This window comes from Anabrus simplex, chromosome 1 (genome assembly GCF_040414725.1).
Source record: "Anabrus simplex isolate iqAnaSimp1 chromosome 1, ASM4041472v1, whole genome shotgun sequence".
NCBI lineage: Eukaryota > Metazoa > Arthropoda > Insecta > Orthoptera > Tettigoniidae > Anabrus > Anabrus simplex.
Window position 1 is genome coordinate 167,319,393 of NC_090265.1, and position 16,534 is coordinate 167,335,926.

At 40.4% G+C, this 16,534-nt stretch overlaps 1 protein-coding gene across 1 annotated transcript in view; it reads right to left on the minus strand.

Annotated features, from left to right (window-relative positions):
* The window catches only part of LOC136858818 (probable cytochrome P450 304a1), a 365,722-nt gene extending 350,944 nt beyond the window's left edge, over nt 1–14,778 (minus strand). Inside the window, exon 1 of the mRNA XM_068230565.1 lies at nt 14,705–14,778. The gene's annotated coding sequence lies outside the window, so the exon portion shown is untranslated. The remainder of the gene's footprint in view (nt 1–14,704) is intronic.
* Nucleotides 14,779–16,534: the final 1,756 nt, after the last annotated feature.

The following is a 16,534-nucleotide window of genomic DNA, read 5'->3' on the forward strand; positions in this document are numbered from 1 at the left end:
CCGTCGCCGTTTATTACGGTCTGGGTTACCGGCGTGCCGTCAACTTCTCCACCTACCTTTGAACAACGTGCTTAAACATGCTAGACTGCAATTGTGTATGAAACGAAGTCACTGGTGACGGGAATGGCAGCAGATAGTGTTTTTGGACGAATCCAGGTTCTGTTTCTTTGAAAAAGATGGCCGCATTCTGGTTCACCGCAGACAGGGGGAGAAGCATCACATTGACTGCATTCGCACAAGACATACAGCGCCAACTCGAGGCCTATGGTGTGGGGTGCTGTTGGGTACAACCACAACACACAGTTGGTTCGTGTCCAGGGTACTGTGAACAGTTTGACCTGTGTGAATGACAACCTGCGGTCCGTAGCCATACCCTTTCTGAAAGACACTCCATACGCCATATTTCAGCAGGACAATGCGCGACCATATGTTGCTGCACGGACAGGTGTCTTCTTATTGTCACGGGATGTCAGACTGTTGTCCTGGCCCACCCGATCTCCGAACTTGGTCGCCAATCGAAAATATGTGGGATATGGTGAAACGACGGGTGCGGCGCTGTGACCCGATGCCAACCACCAAAAATGAACTGTGGAACCAGGTGAATACAGCGTAGATGACTATACCCCAGGACGCCATTCGAACCTTATACGCGTCGATCCCATCACGCATGGAACAAGTTATCAGTGCCCATGGCGGACCCAGTGCCTACTAGGCAACAGGACACATGCTGAACATAGGTGACTGAAATGCTAATCGTTTCTGCAGAGTATGTTCTGTGAATACGAACTTCCTATATCTAGTCATTCAACATGTTCTCTTTTTACGAACATAAGTGTACATACATACTGTCCCCGTAAAATTTGGTCAATAATAAGCTTAAAATTACAAGCCAGCCTTAAGAAATTTTATTAGTTGTCAAGGGCTAGATTCTGTCATCAGCGAGCTGTTTTCCGTGTGTATAGGCTGGATTTTACCAGTTCTGAGCATAGCAAGTATTGATCCGATGCTTGATCAAGAGAAAAAGGAAGGCCAAGTGACCGATAGGTTTCCCGCGGCCAGCAGCGCGCATGCACAACGAGTAAGTACAGAATTCTAGAAACGTCCTAACCAATAGAAGGAGATACTGGTGAACCAATAATCGTCATTCAAAACGACACAACCCAGAGCCAGAAATTATAAGATTTCTTGCGCACATTAAATCGCTTACTTACTTACTTACTTACTTACTTACTTACTTACTTACTTACTTACTTACTTACTTACTTACTTACTTACTTACCTTTTCGTCGCCGGGACAGCATCGTGAATTACGTCGTACGTGTCTTAAATTTACGGACAGCAGCCTATTCTGCTACTTGAGACATTAGTAATTGAGAATGGAACATTACCGTGTGGTAGTTCGAGTCTGAAGACACAAGTTAAGTGTAATACTCAACGCGTTAATGGAATTTCAACTGGATCGTGCACATTTTTATGCCTATTGTGTTAGTTACAGCTAAACTCAACTGGCACGTGGCGAAGACACAGCTTAACGGATATCGTCGACAACTGCAAGATGGATCCGGTGTTATCAAGAAATACATCATTCTCACCGGGGAACGTCAACTGCTGTGTCACCATGAAATGCTAAATATGTAAGGGATTTCTGGCAGGGTGAAGGTGAACGAGATGGAGGCGTCGGAATGGTGAAGACATCGACTAGTAATCGAACAGCATCTAACATTTAAGTACCCATTTATTATACGATATATTTCTCATCTGTGTAATAACTAGATGATCTTTCTTCTCCAGTTAGTATTCTGTTAGTATTTGCTGTATTTAGATTTATTTCAAACTTCCATTCTTAAAGGTGGTGAGGTAGACGAGTTACCTGTGTGATCGAGGTTTCTGAAATATATTAGAGTAGTTTGATGTAGTTATTCTTTTCAATATATTCTCAACTGCAGGTCTACATCTAAAAGTAACTAACCTCACGTTAAAATTTGACTTAAATTACACGTGATATTTGTGATACTGCGAAATGGAATCATTCGAGATTTCAATGATTAGAGTTGAATTGAGTTTCATCTATGCTCGTCCTATATTCTTTAGGATCGTGCCATCCATTTTCAAGATAATTTCGAGATTGCTGATAGATTTAATAATCATTTATGATAATAATAATAATGGAATTTATGTATGAGATCGGGTTAAAGAGTGACTTAACGGTCGTGACCCAAAAATAGTGTTAGATTATTCTCGAAGATTTTTTTGCCATTTGTTTTACGTCGCACCGACACAGATAGGTCTTTGGCGTCGATGGGATAGGAAAGGCCTAGGAAGTGGAAGGAAGTGGCCGTGGCCTTAATTAAGGTACAGCCCCGGCATTTGCCTGGTGTGAACATGAAAAACCACGGAAAACCATCTTCAGGGCTGCCGACAGTGGGGCTCGAACCCAATATCTCCCGATTACTGGATACTGGCCGCACTTAAGCGACTGCAGCTATCGAGCTCGGTGAAGAAGAAGAAGAAGATATTTTATGTGCTCTATTAGTAATGCGCCTTAAATATTGGTGATCCCGAGGGATATAATTAAATAATTTTGTAGCTTGTGTCTTTGAGACACAGTGAGTTAATATAATTTGGAGCACGTGTTGGATGGATATCTTATGTGTAGGAATTATTAATAATTAACTGAGGCTCACAGACCCTGTCTTAGTAACCTGAGATGACCCACCTGATTGTGATGATTATTTATTTCTATCGAATCTAATAATATTCTGAAACTAGGATATATCGTCGTCGTTCTTAAATAATTTACTCAATAAAAGATATAACTCTGATTCGATCACAGATCATAGGCTAAGTCGAGTGTGTTAACAGATTTAGGTTCATGTACTTGACTTTACTGACCCGACCATGTGTAAAAATAATGAATTGATAAATTGACGCCCAGGATTCGAGTGTAAAGTAATGTATATCAAAATTCGTGTTACCCATGTGTGATTGATATGAATGAATGGAGTAGTTAGCAGTATTTTCAGATGTTCATTGTTCACATTGTGTTTTAATCTAAGCATGCGTTCACCGCGATGACTCAGGTTATTCCTGCGTTGTTTTGTCAAAAGTGTCGGTTCAGTGGAAGTGCTTAAGGAAATATTATTGAGATTATAACAACGTAAAGACTAGATTTAGATTTCTTTTCTTTCTAAATTCGATTCAGATGAGAGATCATGTAGTTAAAACCGGCAAAGGCAAAGATTTCAAATACTGAGCGGATAAAAATTTATTTGCACTAGATCGCATATCTAACAAGTAAATCAAGGAGGTAATAATTAATAATAATTAATTAAATAATTCGTTTATCAGATGAGTCATGACTGAATTAAGAATTCAATAGGTGGAATAGATTAGCTTATGTGAACACGATCGTGTACTTATTGAATGGAAATATAATGAAATAATTCGATGGCAATCAACAGCAGTATTTATTAATTGATTGATAGGGGGATTTTCATAAACTGAATAAACTAGCATTACCTACCTTGTAATAATGCAAATAATTATTAATTTAGATTTCAACCAGAGATGTACCACGTGGAGAAGTGAGATTTTTGAGTTAATTTTTGTTATTGTGATAATAAGAGTCCGACTCGTTGGCTGAATGGTCAGCGTCCTGGCCTTCGGTTCAGAAGGTCCCGGGTTCGATTCCCGGCCGGGTCAGGGATTTTAACCTTAATTGGTTAATTCCAATGGCTCGGGGGCTGGTTATTTGTGCTGTCCCCAACATCCCTGCAACTCACACACGACACGTAACACTATCCTCCACCACAATAACACGCAGTTACCTACACATGGCAGATGCCGCCCACCCTCATCGGAGGGTCTGCCTTACAAGGGCTGCACTCGGCTAGAAATAGCCACACGAAATTATATTGTGATAATAAGAGAAGGTTAGATGCCAGTTGATTTGCAAATGTTACTGTGAATTAGGAGAGTCTCAGTTTCATTTCTGATTTCAAGTTTGAAACCGATGAAGGCCTAATTTGAGTTTGTTATTTTTCCAGAGCCTAGGCTTTGTCTATATCGATCAAGATTAATTTAATTTTGTACACTCACTACTGGAGAAAATTCGACAACATGAAGTAACAATTTAAATTTTGTCACGGCAAGAATATTTTTGTGTTTTCTGCAATGATTATATTGAATAAATATCAGAAATGTTGTTTTATTTTGATTCTTTTTGCTCGGTCGTCAATCCCATTACCCTAAATACCTCGAAAAATTCGGTCAGTCTTTGTACGAACGTTCCCCCTTGGGATCTCTCACTCAGTGGCTGGGTTAGCCAGGTAAAAAGGGGGCATTACATACATCTTTCTTAACTTTTCGCATACTCTGGTGGAGCCAAGGTGTTTTTGTTATTGTAATAATAAGAGAAGGTTAGATGCCAGTTGATTTGCAAATGTCACTGTGAATTAGGAGAGGCTCAGTTAAATTTTTGATTTCAATTTTGAAGCCGATGAAGGCCTAATTTGAGTTTGTTATTTTTTCAGAATATAACCTTTGTCTACATCGATGAAGATTAATTTAATTTTGTACACTCACTACTGGAGAAAATTCTTAAATATGAAGTAACAATTTAAATTTTATCACAGCAAGAATATTTTCGTATTTTCTGCAATGCTAATATTGAATAAATATTAGAAATGTTGTTTTAAATTGATTCTTTTTGCTTGGTCGTCAATCCCATTCCCTTAAATGCTCTAAAAATTCGGTCAGCCTTTGTACGAAAGTTCCCCCTGGTATCTCTCGCTCAGTGGCTGGGTTAGGGGGCAATAATACATCTTTCTTAACTTTACGCATACTCAGGTGGAGTCAAGGTGTAGTATCCATCACACATGTTGACTTGTTTCAGTTTTACGAGTGGATGTTCTTAACGCCAACCCTTATGTGGAAGGTTATTGAACTATTAATCCGGTAATTATTGTGGAATATCCTTGCTTTCCGTTGCTGGAAAAATGCCTGCAGGAATTCTATCCAATCGTCTATCACCACTTACAGAAGAGTTTTTATCGGCAGTGATGAAATGATGTTCTGTGCTAGACAAATGCAGGAGAAGTCCTGGGAACAACATTGCCAAATATATATGGCATTCATAGATATTGTCAAAGCCTTTGACTCGGTTAATAGAGATTATCTGTGTAAAAATCTTACCATTAATTCATGAAGATCCTTCCACTCCTCCATGACAACATGTATAGTACAATTCTTACGAATAATAGACCTGGAGAGCGGTTTGAGATCACTACTGGTGTAAAACAAGGATGTGTAATTGCACCTATAGCATTATCAATTTTTCTTGGAACCAGACTTCACTTTGTTAAAGGTGAATTACCGCAGAGCATAGAAATAGACCGCTGGTTTGAAGGAGGTTTATTCAGCCTTAGCAGACTGCGTGCCAAGAGTAATATTTCTAGTGCCTGGGTTATGGAACTCCAGTATACAGGTGACAATGTTGTTCTGGCCAGCTCAGAAGATCTACAGACCATCCTAAATGCTTTCACAAAACCATACAAGAGCATCGATCTAAGTCTCAACATCCAAAGGAGACAGATATTGCATCAGTATGCACCCGAAGCCAATGCTACTGCACCTACCATCAGAGTCCATGACGAGATCTTGCGGAACATCCAAAACTTTGTTTACCTAGGTAGTCACCTCTCAGCAAATGCTGGAGACACTACTAACTGGGAAACAAATGCAGCTAATCACCTAGTATGGCGTCGTCTTCTCCACAAAGGTCCTAAGGACTTCGAACAACAACGGCGGAGATTTGAAACTGAGAAGAGTATTATACGGAAAGAGCGGGCGTTCCCCACTGTGAATAACCCTCAACAACTGGATCTCAACGCTGGCAATGTTTGCCACCACTGTGGAAGAATTTTTGACTAGGGGATTGGCCTCCACAGTCACCTAAGACTCACAGACTCACCAGTAACCTCTGAGGACGACAATCATACTCGTCAGCGAGTGACAGCCTATCATCATCATCACATGTTTATCGTCGCCGTAAGACCTATCTGTGTCGATGCGACGTAAATCAAATAGAAAAAAAGAAAAACATGTTTATGTGGTGATGGGTAGCGTAGTGCGTTGTATATAAATGGAAAGCTGTGTTCCAAGACAAACAGAAACTGAAATATCTGGTTCGTGAGCCAGAGGAAGTAATCGGACGCCGAACAAATATCTGTGGCTCTTTTGGGAATCGAACCTAAGGTCCTCTGAATCCGAGGCTGCAACACTGACCACCGAGCCGTGGTCTGGCATACACACTAATAAATACTGCTTGCGTCCGACGTTCGTGCCGCCAAAACAAAACATGACTTGGGCGTGTCCAGCACTTACTACCTACTTTAAGAAGACTTTTGCCTGACATTACAGGTGCTCTCATTCTGGCTACAGTTACGTTCTATGTCTGGCATCTCTTTTATCTCACCTCAGTCCGCCAACCCTATGGGGATTGGACGCGAACTGCATTATACATAACGTTTTGTTTTTCTGACACATCTAGCAAATTAATGGCCTTGAGCGCTAAGAAGTTGCTACCAAACCAGAGAGCCTCCGTATAATGGAGTGCCCCTTGGTCAGTATTAACAAGTCCTTAGCTGTATTGCTTGACTTCCGTATTCGAGAATATGAGCAGCTGTGATGTCAGCCACTGTGAGTGTCCGGCTCTTGGCTAACTGGTGGCATGTTGGCCTTTGATCTAAGGGTCCTGGTTTCAATTTCCGGTTATTTCATCTGTCTCGGGGACTGGGTGCTTGTGTCTTCTTCAACATTAGATTTCATCCTAGATAGGACCCTATCTTTACAGACGAGTCTGTCTCGTATTCAGAGGGGCCGATGGCCTAAATGTTAGGTGGCTTTAAACAACAAGCAGAAAACAACCTTATTCAGAGGTCCCGAGTTCCATACCTCGACGCAAGCAGTTTCATCCTGTACTTGGGGCCGGAACAGATTTCACTCAAGGGAGATGCTCAATAAATTTTCAACATGTTTGAAATTATTTAAGAAAATACTAGGTAAACAACTGATAGGGAATCTGCCACCTGGGAGACCGCCCCAAATGCAGATCAGTGGTGATTGATTGATTGAGTGAATGATTGATTGATTGATTGATTGATTGATTGATTGATTGATTGATTGATTGATTGATTGATTGATTGATTGATTGATTGAAGACTGTCGACAGAATGTGAAACTTAAGTCAGAACTTTTGGGTCCAAAGGCTATTAGTACACCAGGAGCACTATTATTATAAGTTATGTTCTAATGCACACAACATTTTATTCAATTCGTTTAGTGGTGTTACCTTACTCCCGCTTAGCAATATTCTAATTGCATGTGGGGAACCTGTAACGCCCATGACTATGGAGTAAGAGATTTGTAAAATAATAACATTTGTGGTTAATAACTTGTTTACAATATCTGATTTCACAAAGGCGAATTTAAAGAAATCCTAATGGTTTAACGTTGCACTAATCCATCGAAGTGTTTTGGTGATGCAACGATGGGTAAGAGCCTGGACTTGGAAGGAATCGATCTAGACCTTAATTGAGGTACAGCCTCAGCATTCAGCTTGTGTGTAAATGAGAAACCATAGAAAATAATCTTCAACGTTGCCGACCTTGGATTTCGAACCCACGATATCCTGAACGCAAGCTAACAGCTACGTGACCCCAGCTGCGCAGGCAGTTCACTCGATTGTATTTTAATATAATTTTGTACTAATTATGGTTGTAAACTACAGACAATAAGACCGTAATAATATAGGCCTCTGTGAAACAACTATTCAACTAAGTGAAGTTCCCTTGTAATTGGAAGCTTTGTATGTCGATTCAGGACAAAATGTTTAGCGAAGTTACCTCTTAATATCATTGTTTCGGACTTTAACTCCGACGCAATTGGTTTGCATTTGATGCTGTATGTTCTAAATTGGACAGAATAATGTGTAATTACGTGAGCTTTATCGGGGCATGGTAGCACAAACGACACAGAGTTTTTATGAAGCACAAGTGTATGAAGTTTGAAATGCTCACAATTTACAAATCATGAGTTATTTAGTTGAAGTTAATGTAATAGCCGAAGTGTTTCTTTACTGGCTTCTCACCAAGGCTGCCACTGTTCGATTCGCGGACAAAATATTTTAAAAACGAAGGATTATTACAGAGGGTGAAATAAGTATTCATACATGTATGGTTTCAAACGGTGAACAAACGGGAATTATCGGTAAGCGATTTATACAGATGCACTACAGTTTGAATTAATTAATTTTGACGTACATTTGGTGTACGCACTATATTACCTGGTATACAACAAAGTATTTGTTTAATGGCACACAAAAATAGTTTTCATACAATTAGATTGTAGTCATTTATGGTACGGAAACGTCACCGACTGATGGGTGAAAACAAATCATTTATCGTGTATCCAGTATAACAGTGAGTGTTAGTGCCTGGAACTGATAGTGTACAGGAATGGGACGTCGGTCGAGTGAGTTGAAGACTGTTGTGAAGAAAATATTAGTTTTCGCATGGCAAGAGAGAGTTACCGAAACATTGCTAAGAAAACTGAACCTCTCGCATGCTACTGTTCAGTAGGTTGTAAACAAGAACAAAGGAACAAGATCTACGGCGAATGTGCGAAGGTCTGGACGTCCTAGAGCTCTAATGGAACGGGAGTCCCGATATGTAGTACAAAAAGCGTGCAAGAACTCGGACGTGAGCGCCCGAATGCTTGCTTAAGACGTCGCGACAGCAACAGGCAAGGAATTAACACTTCAAACCATAAGAAATGACTATCACGAAGCTGGCTTGAAAGGCAAAGTGACAAGGAAAAAACATTCATTAACCAGCGCAATAGGGCGAAAAAACTGGAGTTTGCTCACGCATATCTCAACAAACCCATAGAATACTGGAACAAGGTTGTATTCTCGAATGAGTGCACGTTCAACCTTTTTGGATCTGATGGGCGAAGGTGTATGTGGCGTAAACCAAATAAAGAATTCGGCCTTAAGAACATTGTACCAATTGTCAAGCATGGCGGAGATCATGTCATAGTGTGAGGAAGTATGAGTTACGCCGCGGTGGGAGAATGGTTGTTGTTGAGAGTTATATGACTGCCACCAGCGTATGTAGAAATACTCTGTGATAATTTGCTGGGCAGTGTTGCGAAATTAAATCCTGAGGGCTCGCTTGTTTTTCATCAAGACAACGATCCCAAGCATACGGCTCGTATAACCAAAGAATGGCTTCTGTATCACGTTTTAGAGCAAGATACAACGCCTCCACAGTGCCCAGACTTCATTGTCATAGAAAATCTATGGGCATTATTGAAGCGGAGAGTAAGGAAACGTCAAAAGAAGACTTCATCGACCATCTGAAGAAGGAATGGTTGAAAATTGATGCTGAAACCACATCATACCTCGGAAGCTCCATGCCTCGAATGCTTCAAGCAGTTATAAATGTCCAGGGAATGCATATGAAGTACTGATTGTTAAACTGTGTGTATTTGAGGCCAGTGTTTCAACATGTATGAATATTGATTTCGCGGACATAAAATGATATTCGTTTTGTTTTGTTGTAAAGACTGCATAATTTCTATCCGTAGGTGGTTCTTCACGCTTCATTAAGAAGTATACTTCATGTACTAGGGCATGAAGTATATGTGTTTTATGAAAGATACGTGATAAGCTGCATATGCAGTGTATGAGTAAATATTTTACCCACTGTATATGAACAAAATGCACACAGAAGTAGAGATAAAATTAAATACACTTTTAATGCATAATTTAAAAATCTGCAGGGTAATTGCTTACACATTACTATAGCCGAGCAATGAGCGAGTCTCAGCTCATTCCGTCAGATCTTCTCCACTTCTACTAATTTGCTAGTTTGGTAAGAAAACGAGTCTGCTGCTGGGAGAGAAAGAGTGAGAGAGGGAGGGAGGGTAATTTCGGAATAGTTAAAGTTGGTTAAATTTTACTAGTTGCAAACACTTTATAACTGAGTCATGAAATATTGTGATCTTTGTTCTCAAAAAGGGGATGTCTGGCCGAGGCGGTAATGGCATGCTCGGTTCACCCGGAAAGACGTGAGTTCGATTTCCTGTTTGGAAGTCGAAAATAATTAAGAAAGGAGATTTCCACTTTCGTAGGTGCACGTGGTCCTGACGATCACTCAGCCTACACCAAAAATATATTACCAGGTTAAGTCCAGGGGCAAAGGCATCCGGGAGTAGAGCTAACCACTCTACTCCATCAAGTACCGCGATAACGGCCAGTGGAAGCCTTTACCTCTAGGCGCCTTCATTGCCTGTACGGAGATGATATTGATTTTTTACTTGATGTATTCAAAAAGTATGTGCCATATGTAGGACGTAGAAATCAATTCTAGTCAATATGGCCAATTACGACTTCAAATATATGTTTTATTAAGTTGCAGATTTGTTGTCCGTTAGCAGAAGTTCTGAGTTTGATACGTTATGATACTGGGAATGTGTCAATATTGATTGAATATTACAATCGATTAGGAACAGTTACGTTCAATTACTGGCTAGGAAAGGACTTTTCAGTGAGTCATAATTTTCTTCATGCCTTTTCTCAGAGTCATCTGATGCCAGCGCTAATGTGGATTAAGTCTATTTTTACGGCCAGATGCCCTTCCTTACTGAAACACTATGTGGACTGATGTATTCAATCCTGCGTGTTTCTATGGTGGATAGAGTGTGATGTGTTGTATTTAGATGTTGTATTAGGACTATCACAAATATCCAGTCCCCAAGCCAGGGGAATGAACATTATGCAGATAAAATCCTCGACCCAGCCGAAAATCGAGCCTGTGACCCTTTGAACTGAAGACCAGTACGCCGATCATTCAGCCACCGAGCCGGGCCCAATTCAATAAGTCGTTCAAGAGAGCTATGAGGAACATGCAAGTCACAAGGTTCAGAGCGCTCTAATGGACTTCTCTGAGTTACCGTGTAGCCTAATGCTGCGAGTTACGAATGTAAGCATGGAGCGATCATCAAGGGATATTATTATGAAGAGTTAAATGTCGTGAAATTTTTACCCAAAAGTGAATCAAATAACTTAAAGCACCAATGAGCACACTACTTCAAATGATATCATAGGTTTTGGATAACAGATGGTTTGAAAAATGTATTTGCAACATTTTCACGGTTTATTTTACGTCGCACCGACACAGATAGGTCTTATGGCGACGATGGGATAGGAAAGGGCCAAGTTCGGGAAGGAAATGACTGTACCTTAAGGTACAGCCCTAGCATTTGCTTGGCGAGAAAATAGATTAATCCCTAAGGGTGTTAAAAATGGGGGTTAAGTCCCGAAAACACAAAATACTCATTCCTCCGAAACCATTTAACGCACGAAGTCAAGGTTCCAAATGAATATGTATATTTTTAAATCCTAGGTGTGAAGGAGGAAATATTTTAAAACATTCCATCTCTAAAGGGTTAAATGATGTTAGATCCGAAAACGAAGTGATTCAGCCCTCCAAAACCGTTTGACGTACGAAGCTGTAATTTTAGATGATTTTGTTCTTTAATGTCCTTCGTTTCAAAATATTCTAATAATAATAATAATAATAATAACAACAACAACAACAACAACAATAATAATAATAATAATAATAATAATAATAATAATAATAATAATAATAATAACAACAACAATAATAATAATAATAATAATAATAATAATAATAATAATAATAATAATACTATTTATTTTACGTCCCATTAACTAACTTGTGGTTCTTGGAAACGCCGAAATGCAGGAAATTTCCCCCCAAGAGTTCTTTTATGTACCGACACGAGGCTGACGTATTTGAGCACCTTCAAATACCACCAGACTGAGCCAGGATTGAACCTGCCAAGTTGGAGTCAGAAGGCCTGCATCTTAACTATCTGAGCCACTCAGCCTGGTTTCGAAATGCTTCTCTCCTAGGTAGTATAGATGGGGGTTGACTCTGAAATTCACAATATTCCTTTTTTCCGAAAATGTTTCGCGCACGAACTAAAAATTTTACACGAAGGATAGTCCACCATGTCTTAGGTGTTAAATAAGAAATATTTTAAGAACATTCTATCTCTAAAACAAAACATTCATTCCTCCATTACTGTTCGACGAACGAAGTCAAAATTTCACAGCCTGCCCGCATCTACGCCCTAGATGTTAAATAACATAGGGTTTTAAAACATTCCAATTATATGGGGGTTCAAGTGAATGTGAGATCCGAAAATAGACAATCATTCCTCCAAAATCGTTTGACGCACGAACTGAGGGTGTATTTTACGGGGTAGCCGACAGTAGATTCTCCAAAATTTTAAACTTTGAAAGATAAATTTCAGTTTAAAACTGTAGAAAAAGCACAGGTATCTTGTTGGTACTATATAAGAGAAAACTGAAAAATCGTTTGAACTAATACGTCCACATATCTCTAATTTCGTAAAATATGTGTTTATTTATATCTAAATGTGGATGCTAAATTTGGTAAACATGGAATCAAAACTGAAAGAGTTGCTAAATTCAGTCTAACTCCCCTTAATATTTTTCGCAGGAATGAATTCAGATTTATTTACAGAAAAAGTGAAATCTGGAACGGACCACCACAGAAACAGTAATTATTGATTAGTCTGATTACATCCTTCTGCATAGGGTTGGCGTCAGAAAGGGCATCCGGTCATAAAACAGGGCCAAATCCACATGTGCGACACAGTCGAGCCCACGACCACACAGACGTGGGAAAAGTGCTAGGAGAAGAAGGAGATGGTGGTGGTGATTATTATTTTAATAGGAAGTACAACTAGGCAAGCATCCTCTATATAACACTAATCAGAGAGCAAAGATAGAATGGATCCGACACTTCGAAAAATGAAGATATCGGCCAAAGAAACCCAAGGGACACGAAGGGCGTGAAAATGAAAGACTCCCTAGGTATCCAGTGTTCTAATACCGTCGGGTCGGAAAAGATCAAGCGTCGACCAAAGGAGGTCGGATAGAATAGATAAAAGTGAAGAGCCTGGCACAAGTAAGTGGAAGCAATGCCAGGACTCAGCTAAGGGCCCCGTGGTCGCCAATCCACGTCTTATTTAGTCGCCTCTTAAGAGAGTCCAGGGATACCGTGGGTTTTATTATACCGCCCCCAGCCACAGGGGGAAGTAGAAGAAGAAGAAATAGTGATATCTGGAATCAGTACACAATTAATTATCGGAACACGAATTTAGCGTTGTAATAAAAGGGGACAATGAACTTATGGGACGTCATTAATGTCTGCTTTAATATTTTTTTTTTTTTGCTATATGCTTTCGTCGCACCGACACAGATATGTCTTACGGCGACGATGGGATAGGAAAGGCCTAGGAATTGGAGGGAAGCGGCCGTGGCCTTAATTAAGGTACAGCCCCGGCATTTGCCTGGTGTGAAAATGGGAAACCACGGAAAACTATATTCAGGGCTGCTGACAGTAGGGCTCGAACCCACTATCTCCCGATTACTGGATACTGGCCGCACTTAAGCGACTGCAGGTATCGAGCTCGGTGCTTTAATAATGACTTAAACCACTGTCATTCTCAAGGGGTCACTTGTGTGTAAATGAAATATTTCTGGTATTATTTCACGCATATTTCATTCGGTTCACTGACAATATCCATTTTGTCTTTTTCGTATTCCTTCCATGGGCACGTGAAAATCTTAACAATAAGATCACTATAATGTTCTGAATTATGGCAGTTCACGACACAACAGCATCGTTTTGCGCAATGAGGATGTTCCAAATTGCTTCTGGATCTAAATAACGTGTTACAATATACTATTATACAAATAAAAAATAAACATTTCCGTTAATCAACACCACAGTTGTACGTTAGTTAAACCAGTAACGGGTGCACGTTACCCTACTGGTTCGTCAACTTGAGCGCCAGTAGTCACTTTCAAGCTCTCCATTCCACAACTTGCCCACTAGCACCGAACAGGGCAAACCAACGTTACCTTTGTAATAGATGAGGGACAACCTCTACCTTATTTTAACAGCATAGAGATTATAGAAAATAGATATTTAAGATATGTACCATCAGTTACAATTCTTGAAGACAACTGTCTCATTTCTTTTTTTTTTTTACTATTTGCTTTACGTCGCACCGACACAGAGATATTGGGATAGGAGAGGCTTAGGAATGGGAAGGAAGGGGCCGTGGCCTTAATTAAAGTACAGCCCCAGCATTTGCCTGGTGTGAAAATGGGAAACCACGGACAGTGGGGTTCGAACCCACTATCTCCCAGATGCAAGCTTACAGCTGCGCGACCCTAACCGCACTCGCCCGGTAGTTTCAATTTTAACGTCTTAAGTAAGATAATGTAAATAGTGTCCTGACTGGAATGTATTTAGGAATTTCTTACCTTGTCACTCAAGGAAGTCAACAAAGCTGATGTTCACTCAAAGTCTAGATTTCCTGTATGAAGTGTGACTTGCTACCTCAGTGTGAACAAACATCTTCCACATGAATTTTGCGTTGGTTACTTTCCGTCAAGGAGAGTTTACATTCCGCGGAGTGTTTAAACTAGTGTTTCACTCTGGTGAAGAGCAAAAACGTGCTAACGGATTACAATCGTACTTGAATTATTTACGTACACAAATGTATTACGTACCTTAGTGCATACTGCAGCTTCCTCCAGAGTTGCCTTCTTCCTTTGCGTACGTCTGTCACCTCACCCGTGATACCTACCGCCTATTCTACGTATCCTGATATTCTACAAAGCAGTCACATGACATTTCAACACTAAACTTCTCCTTGCCGGAGGGTTAGGATTGTTCCTTGACGTTCTCACGCGACAAAGAGCTAATTGCAGAAGTAGAAGCAAAGCTCGAGGGTCTTAAGGTACTCAACTCAATTCCTGTCCTGTTAATTGCAAACAAATTGAGTTCCTCTGGAATGAAAAGATACAGGGTAAGTCAGAAATTAAAAAAAATTATGAAGCACAGCGTATGAATTGGCTTCGGTGGTGGGATCATGCGAGACGGATGGAGGACGACAGGTTAGCTAGAAAGCAATAAATTAATGGGCTTAGTGAGAATTTGAACGTCTTCCAGTAGGTCAAATAAAATGTACACATAAAAGTAAAATAGACAATCTGGAGCAAGATATAATAATAATAATAATAATAATAATAATAATAATAATAATAATAATAATGAAAATAATAATAATAAAGAAATGTATATTCGTGTCATCGCCTCAAGGCGGAGGAGCTCTTTCCGGACGCACCCCCGATGGATGCAGGCTGCACGTGCCATTTTAACCAAATACCAGCCCTCCTACCAATCTTAAAGCTCTGCAAGTGCCAGTAATTGAACCCGCGACCACGAGGACGGTAGCTAATAATGCTAACCATTACACTACAGAGATTACATAATAATAATAATAATAATAATAATAATAATAATAATAATAATAATAATAATAATGGGTATAAAATGAGAGAGCTGGCACAGGGGCTAATGCGCAAGATGGCGGCTATATATAGGCTCTTATGGAGAAAGATGGCCCATGGTAGGATAGCCGGTATGCATAGGACTTAAGGAGATGGCCTAGGGACTAATGCGCAATATGGCGGCTATATATAAGCTCTTATGGAGAAAGATGGCCCATGGTAGGATGGCCGGTATACATATAACTTAAGGAGATGTCCTAGGGACTAATGCGCAAGATGGCGGCTATATATAGGCTCTTATGGAGAAAGATGGTCCAGGGTAGGTTGGCCGGTATACATAGGACTTAAGGAGATGGCCTAGGGACTAATGCGCAAGATGGCGGCCGCCAGCCACTTCCTAGTGCTAGGGCCAACCAAGGCAAGATGGCTGCTGCAGGAGCTCTTGCGTATACATGGGCTCTTATGGCACTAACCCAACGTGCACTGTGGTAGGGCTTTTCGCGTATTGGCCCAATTCGAGGTTCTATCCTCCTAACCGGATGCCCTTCCTAATTTTCGGCTCTCAGTGGAGTGATGTAACATAGGTCGGAGGGTGATGGAATACTGCTGTAATAAACGACTAAAAGGGGTGCCAGGAGCTCTTAACTCCCGCGCTTGGTTTAGCGGCAAGAGGACCTCGAGCTGAGTCTGGCATTAATTATAGTTGTTTAACTTTCTCTGAATAGGGAACCGAAGGTTTACTCTTCTGACTCGAGAACAATCTTCTACTCATAGCCACGAGGCTTGAGGAATCTGCTGATGGTGTACCTGATTATGCAATGTAAGCAACATCCTTGAACACAGCTGCCAGTATAACAGCCTGAAGAAGAAGATTGCATGCGGTTACAATTGATATGACCTGAGCAGGCTTCGACTCTTCGACTCTGAACACAACTCTGCATTGTAATACTACAGCACCTGTTAGCACAGTCTATAGCTGAGTCTGGAATAAGCCTAACTCTACAGAGCTACAACAGGGGCTCACAACCTGTAACTTATGATCTGTTA